The 8,282-nt window shown below is 36.4% G+C and overlaps 1 non-coding gene across 1 annotated transcript; it reads left to right on the forward strand.

Annotated features, from left to right (window-relative positions):
* Window positions 1-7,993: 7,993 nt before the first annotated feature.
* Window positions 7,994-8,066, forward strand: Trnar-ccu (transfer RNA arginine (anticodon CCU)). The gene has a single exon. It is a non-coding gene; the product is annotated as a tRNA-Arg (tRNA).
* The last annotated feature ends 216 nt before the right edge of the window (window positions 8,067-8,282 follow it).

The raw sequence follows: 8,282 nt of genomic DNA on the forward strand, positions 1-8,282 counted from the left end.
TAAAAGCGCAAAGGGCGCGCGGCGGCCTGGCCCGAGAGGATGCGAGCACGACCGTGCGGTGCCCGTGTGCGCCCAGCGCTTTCAGCGCGACCAACCTTGAACCCGCCACATCGAATATTATCTAATGTGGGATTAGATAAAATTATGCCGTAACAACACGCGAACTGAGCGGAATGTCTACGACGCTACGCCTCTGTTTACATTACAGTGCGTTCGCGTCTGACTATTCATGTCGACTGTAATGCGCTTGTTCCCGGCCAAAGCACTGTGTATGGACGATGGAGATTAATGAACTTGGCATTTGTATATTATTGGCTATTCACGGAGCGCAAAATGAAACACACGACTGCACGTTGCATCTAACTTGCGGCCGTTTTGAGAATAAACTGTGCAGATAGCGCGCTTTACTCGGTTCCTAAGCTACGAGACTCGTTTGTACAGCACCTAGTGTATATTAGATGTTTTTCGTCGGGATTTGGTGGGACTAGCTTGTTTAATATACTTGCTGTAGGTATAAGTAGATTGCGAGACGTCAATGACTTACCGTTTGAATATTCATACGCATAGGTACAATATAATCTTTCATGGAGGACGTGACGAGAATTAATTATGATAGCGACTGAATAAAACATCGCTAGGGAATTTTGTAAAAAATTTAATCTTTGTTAGCTGTGTAATTAAGGCGATTTGCCTTTTATGAGATTTAAGACAAAAGTTTTGTTTAAGCTTTATTATTAAAATGTTGCATTATTTATTTACGAACTTTACTGCTCTTCAATTAAGAGATAACGACGTTGTATTATGATTACCTTTTTTATAGATAATAAATTATTCTGTTAACCATCATTTTTTTTCATAAAATGTCTAGCAAATATGCGTCCCGTACTCTTCTCATTGACTTCACACGAAATTCAGAAAAACATGAACAGATAAACAGGTTTATTTTCTTCATGATTATTACTCATCTTAGGTACATTATTATAGCAGGTACATTATTATAACAGCTATAACAAAATCACTTATAAAGCAGGGCACTTGTTGCCCCCGGTCGCCAGTGGGAGGCAATACGGACAATCCGCGCGCTCACTCGTGACCAGACTCCCAATACTTTAGCACATCATTCGTTCCTCGTTACGTCAAAATGTATCTAATTGTCGTCAATAACTTGTTACTTAACATTGTGGGAATTTGAAATAAGTGTGCGACTAGAATTTCTTCTATAAATAGATACTTGTAAAAGACATTTTACTTATCTAATTTGAGATGAGCCAGATCCTATTACATTATATTCCAAAGTAACTCTGTCTGTCAGAATTTTAAGCTAAAACTATGGTACACAGATAAGTAGGGTTTGCAATTTTTCGGGTTACGGATGAGACAGCGATAAATAGCAATTTGTTTTATGTTAATTTATTTTAGATAAAAAATGTAACGATTGAAGATTTTAAGGCTACCCAAGGATAATGCCCGCTGTTGCCCACTGACCAGCAGTTCCGCGTAAGAGACCAACCAACGAAAAAAGTAGTGACTTTATGTTGAAGTTTAAAGTTATCACGTGAAATTTAAAATTTTTTGAACAACGTGGAAGAGTTTCTGACTCTAAACCTGGCAATGTGACTATTGTTTATGCAAAATATTTTGCAGCCATATGTACTCGTAGTGGTAAGTAGGCATTAACTCTGGCGCGTAACAGCGTTGGCATTATCGGAGCTCTCCAGGAATACTTGCGGAAGCATTATACTTACCAAAAACACCATTTGCTCACAATACCACTTCGCTCACACGTCATCCACTTCAACACCCGGAATAGCGGCGAAATTATCTTGCACAAGCTGTTTTGTTCTTGGTTTCAAATTATTTATAGCAGAAACCTTTATCTATGCATATTTTCAGGAGTCTTCTCAGCGTAGAATTAAAAATTGATTTGAGAGATTAAGTTTTAACGCCATCCCTAACTGCATAAATAAAATTGCATTTACATATTTTTGTGAAAACTACAATCGCCTTAAAAAATACGAATTGACAAGTTTAACTCGGAAGAGATAAGTCTGCAGAAATAGAACTTTATCTTTTCGAAGACTCATTTTCTTTGTATATTTTCACTACCATTATTACCTATATATTTTATGGCATGATATAACTACATATACCCCTATGTAATTACATTACACTAGTACATAATGTCTAGTTGAAAGTGCGAGTATGGCGCTAACGACGAGGTCCCTTTATCGGGTCGGATCGTCCAGTCGCTGGTTATTTGCATCGACTGGTCTAACCTGTTCTATGGTATTTTAGTAAATTCTGAAATACAATGAAATTTTCATGTTAAAGACTTAAAGTTTTCGATGTGTGAAGAGAACGTCGGTTGCACCTAATCATCATCATGCTAGCGTCCCTGGGTGCTACTCAGCAGCAGTCGTTATAATAATTCCACGTCAGAGGCCGTCAGATGGATTTGAGAAAACTCTGACACCAGGCTTTGTAAGTGATCAAACCTGCAGCTTACTCGATAAGAAAAAGATTGTCATTATCAGCCATTGTATCGTCCTACTGCTAGGTAAATGCCTAAGCACATAATATAATCCCGAAAACAGACAGTCTATTATGTCAAAGTAAAATAGCCGAATGGACAGAGGTAGCTGGTGGTAATAGTAGCTGTCATTTTTAACGTGAGAAACATCAAGAGAGACAATAAATAATGTAGTACTAATACCTCTAGATTGAAGTCTAGTCTAGACAGACTCACTTTCTATAGGTATTAATAAAATGAAAGTTAATTAAAGCTACCTTTGTGTGCAAATAATAAAACTAATTTAGCTTTTGTCGAACAGGAAAAGATCGAATCAAATTGTATATCGATACCAACATTATTCTCAAAACTAATGTCTGTTTCCTTAAAGAGAAAGTCTGCACCCAAAAGAATCGTTAATAACCAGTTTAACTAGTAAGTATTGTTATATACTAGATTCTCAATTTTTCTGCCTATGTTTTCTATTAAAACTGAAACATAATACATAACTATACAAATATGCTTATTGAAAATTGTGGGTCACTTTTGAATAAAGTATTTTGAATAAACGCAAAATATTACATAAACCAATTTATTTTCTGCATATCAATTAATATACATATTTTCATGCTCGTAAATCATCAATCAATTAACATACAAAATACGTTTTTTATCTTCCTATAAACCATATTTTAATTCAGTCCTTTACTTATTCAATTTAGCCGACAGACACATGTCTATTCTGTTTTAAAAATAAATAAATATTGTATCTTTAATATTCTAGTGCGTAGCTGTCCTTACTGCATGTTTTTGTATGCACCGATAGCAATCGACAAACATCCACTGCAGGCAATACCGTAGGTACCTCTGTATTGTAAACCGCTTCATAAGTGTTATAATAAGGATCCAATATTCAAAGGTCTAATTTCCATACTTGCATACAAAAAGTAAGAAAGGTGTCAGATTTTTATCTCAATGCATTTGTTGTGTATTTAATTATGGATCGATGCTAGCTATACGATAGGTTTAAAAGGTATTTTACCTCGTTTATTTTTTAGGTGTTTTGGTTGCAAGTGGGTTATATGCTTCGTAAGCTCAAAGAAGAAACCTGGGATATATAAACCTAGTTTCAGCTACAATCATTACTTAATTCAAATATAACAGCAGGGATTGCATCTTCGGGTGCTGAAAAAGTCTTATTTTAACGCAAAAAAATATGCTCCAAATAGGCAAATAATGACATTTCTTTATCCATCTTTTCATAACAACTGTGCTTGTTAATTGACTCAAAATCTGTATTTCTTTACTCCCGTTAAAAGCACTTACTACTAATGTACAGCTCTGATATGTGTCAAAAGAAAAACTAAAAGTCTTCTAAACATCAATTTAAAAATATCTAATACACACATGAATATCTGCTATCTGTCTGTAAGTATAGACAGATATCCAAGGACTGCGTATTTTCCCGTGACTCAATGTTTTGGTTGCATCATGCGCTGCATTCGAGGCTGCATTAATGGGAAAGAAAGGGGTGACCCATAGTCATACTACCCCACACTGCACCCTCTGTAATTGCGTAGAACTGGGTTGATTACTAATGTATTGAGGGTTTTACCGATATACCCCACGTTTAAGGTAGGTGATTATTAAGTAAGTTGACACTTACCTAAGTATATAATGTTTGTATGTCGAAGTGATTCATTTACTCGCTAAAAGATCATTATCCCAGTGCCAACACCAAAAACATACTTAATATTTAACAAATAGGCTGAATGACCACATTATAAAACTAGCTCACTAAAATTTAATCCCAAAACTTCGAAGATTTATATCAAGTGCAAACAAATACTGGGTAGTTCATGCATAACGCTGCATAGTAACATCCAGAAATCATTTATGGATAAAATAGGTTTGTATTTCCAAGATTAAGATACTGCCTTGAACTTTACGTGAGTACGAGTAACAAATAAAGGGATTACACTTAAGGAAGCAAGTCACGTTAATTCGTAACAAACAAACAGAATCGCTGTACACGCGTAAAATCCTAAAGCCTCCACTCTCAAAAGATTTACGAAGGCATTATCAAAGCGATTGACTCCTATTTACAGTACTCATTAAAATTCTGACACGAACGCACTAATCCTTTACAACATTACTTAATCTGTGCTCTTTGAACTTGACATTTGAAAATCGCCCATGAATCCCTGTGAACTGTGTAAATAAAGAAACGCATCTATAAAAGCGATAGTGCAAAACCATTACCATTTGTTACACGTGCGGAGCGCTCGTATATCCGCCGATACATATCTACTTCGCGGCACATGTAAAACGTGGAGCCAGAGTGGTACCGGCCGAGACGCACCGACCTTGAGATGTTGCACTTCTACACTCCCCCTCCACCCCCTACTTCGCCCCCTTCCTCCTCCTTTCTCCCCCCTGGCCCCCGTCGTCCCCCTCTCCCCATTTAGCACCACGCTCACAGCGCTTTCCTAGGACTTACGATTGCCCTAACTTACGCTTAGCCTGCTATATTTACAAGTTTTGTAATGGACATCTACTACGTTGCTGGTTGGATTCTCTTTAAATTTCAAGAACATCTCGCACGGTTTATTTAGTTCGCTATCTTTTATACAGCTAAGTAAAGTTAGCAATTTCTGTCAAGAAAAAATCCAATTAAAAAAATTGGTTTAATAAATGTTCAAATGAGAAAATGACACTGTAATTTCTCTATCCCTAAAAATCCACACAAGAGAGTTCGTTTTAAAAATAAGTTAATAAGATAATTTATAAAGATTTCGAGAGCGCTGAATCATTGCAATTTCGTTCCTTAATTATAATCATCTCGAAGTCGGAGTAAATAAACGTGTTCAGTATTTAGGTACAGATCGAACAATACCTTGATATCGAACGGATATTATTCATCTTCGGATCCGACCGTGATTTAACAAGATTATCGAGTGGACATTGGCGGCGCGATGCACTTACCTACGCGAATTTATCAAATTGATGAGGGTTCAAACTCAGGGGCGACGGTGGAACGGCCAGCGCCGCACCACACCACGATCATTTTGAAAACATTAGCGGCCAATGATTAATTATAATGAAAAATAAGGCTTGAAGGATCAACGAGAACCCCTAATTTATCGCCTCCCAAGCTTGCAAGATTGAAATTATTTTTATTTTGACCGTTAGAGCGCTGAGTACAATCAGTCATGACAGTTTGAATAAATGAAAGCATGTGCTCTGAACCGAGATAAGATGCTTACGGTTAAGAAAGGTCTTAGATTTTCATCATTTTGAAGTGTTAATGCGGATTATGCTAAGTATGTTTCATACTTGTATACTTAGGCGTTATCTGATCGCGATACAAGAATATTCACAGTAACAACGATCTGTTATTTTTTTGGTTTTGTAGCTGAATTCTTAAAAACTTTACTTATTGCAAGAACATTTTATCAAGTACCCAAGTGTAGGTAACAAAAAATCGGTATTGAATTTGAGCTAAGTATTATAGGTAATTTAACTTATTCAGCAAACCTTAAATCGGGCCTCTGAGATACAAAATCGGTTATTAAAATATGAGGTCTTATTCCTCGGTACGTATAGTCGTCGACTGCAGAGAGGAATGCCGGACAATTTGTCAGTCTGGCGGTCTGACCGACGGATAGTCTGCCCAATACTTTAGGCGTTGTTTTCGCCTTTTACGTTTTATTTTTGGATACGTTTTGACGACTAATGGTCGGACGGCTCTCGCTGGTAAACATGAGACGTGAAACCCGCAGTTTTTTGGGATAATACTGCGAATAATAAACATGACACGTCATAATTAATATGCTAAAAATGATATACTTAAGTACTTTACAGTCGTTTTTCATCGGCAGAAAGCTCAGGTGGGTGGTGTTCTTATTGTTGTTTGTTATGAGTAAAGTATCTGAAATTAGACTGTCTTTAAAGGGGCATACAAACATTAAGTATGTTCTCCCTACGACAAAATTTGTTTTCGAGATAAAATGACACTATCTACGTTGTAAGTTGTAACTTTATCGATCTTGTGTTACTTAATTGAATTTTGCTCGTTACCAAGAATGTCGTCGTGTATTTAACTTTAATCGAGCGCAATTTACTCGCCGTAATTATATTTAAAGGTGTCGAAATCCGTCGGAAACAATATTTTATGGCTATAATGATGGACACACTGAGAGAAAGATGGAAGCAGTCCAAGGCAAACCGTTTTGCGAGATTCGTCAAATATTCATGGAGCTGTTGTTGCCCCCGCTGGAAGGACCTCGACAGATGGAATGAAGGATGGTATATGGTTATTGAAGGGTCATGTTACACTGGTAAGTTGGTGTATGCAAGAATATGCATCGAGTACATCGTTGCTAATGGCCGCTGATTGATATTTATGAGTTGGGATACGTCGGTACGTATCGCATGACACGAAGCCAACTCCATGTTTCAATCAGCTGAGAATGACTTTACTACACTCATTACTTTAACTTTGTGATTAATTTTAATGCTAGTGAGAATAATTTACACTAATCTTTATTGATTATAGTGGTAATCGCGCTGCGGGAAATGGTAAGTATCATAGTTTGACATCGCATTTATAGGTAATCTACACGTAATTTTCTTCGTAGTAAGACTCATTTTTATAAGAGCTAATGATTATCGAGCAAGCAGGAACTGTAGTCTTCCTTATAAAATTGTACGCCTGGAAGTAGCGATATAATTTTGTTTAAAGCTTATATTTATTACTTGAATGAAGTCCCCCAATTATCATCAGTGTACTTACGTATAAATAAGTCGATGGAGACATAAAACCATCCGTGCCTACTTACTTTGTATGCGATCTATAGCCAAAAATATTTCTCAGAAAGGGTAATTTGGAGCAAGCCAATTTACCTATAGGCATGGAAAAATAACTCAATTAGCGGCCTCATTCATACTGACAGACGACAAAAAAAAGGGGAAAACATATGTAAATAATCAAAGACTTAAAGAAATACGAATAATGTTACCAATTCTGTGTAATGTTAATCATGTATTTGTGATTTGTTTCTCAATTAAGTACAGCCATGTTTTATTTATTAAGTGGAAAATTTTGTTTCAATTTAATGTTTGTTTAGATTATTTAAATTTTCGGACGTGTACGAACTTATATCTTCTTATATCTATACCTACAATAAAGTGACCTATTTTAATCGCTTCTTTTTCAGCCATTTGCCATCCATGAGTAAACGCTCTAGAAACAAATGCCATTCATAATACACACATAGTCTGAATTGTGAAGATGAAGAAACCTGTGCACTGCACTAGGATAATATAAAGGATGATGATGACGCACAATATAAGCAGCTACTGACATGATAATAATCAAAATTGCATGTTACTAGCTTTTGTTAACCCCTATCTCTTCAGAATAAATTGGAATAATGTAAAGCGTACCCGTAACTGATGAAAAGTTTGCCGTATTTTCATACCGCCCCTGTGGCCTAATGGATAAGGCATCGGCCTCCTAAGCCGGGGATTGTGGGTTCGAGTCCCACCAGGGGTACAATCTTTCTTTTCTATTTTACTATGAAACGATGCTTATGATTAGGTGATGTCTTTTTATTATTTTGGTACCCAGGGCGTGCAATACAGAAGTTTTGTTTGATTTGAGCCCTTTTATAATTACACAGTAACTATCTATTTAAAGGAAACAAATTCAGTGGGTAAAACAATTTACCCAAGTGATTTAACTATATTTTTTTCCACTTAGTTACTTGAT

This window comes from Helicoverpa armigera, chromosome 9, assembly GCF_030705265.1.
Source record: "Helicoverpa armigera isolate CAAS_96S chromosome 9, ASM3070526v1, whole genome shotgun sequence".
In the NCBI taxonomy this organism is placed as follows: Eukaryota; Metazoa; Arthropoda; class Insecta; order Lepidoptera; family Noctuidae; genus Helicoverpa; species Helicoverpa armigera.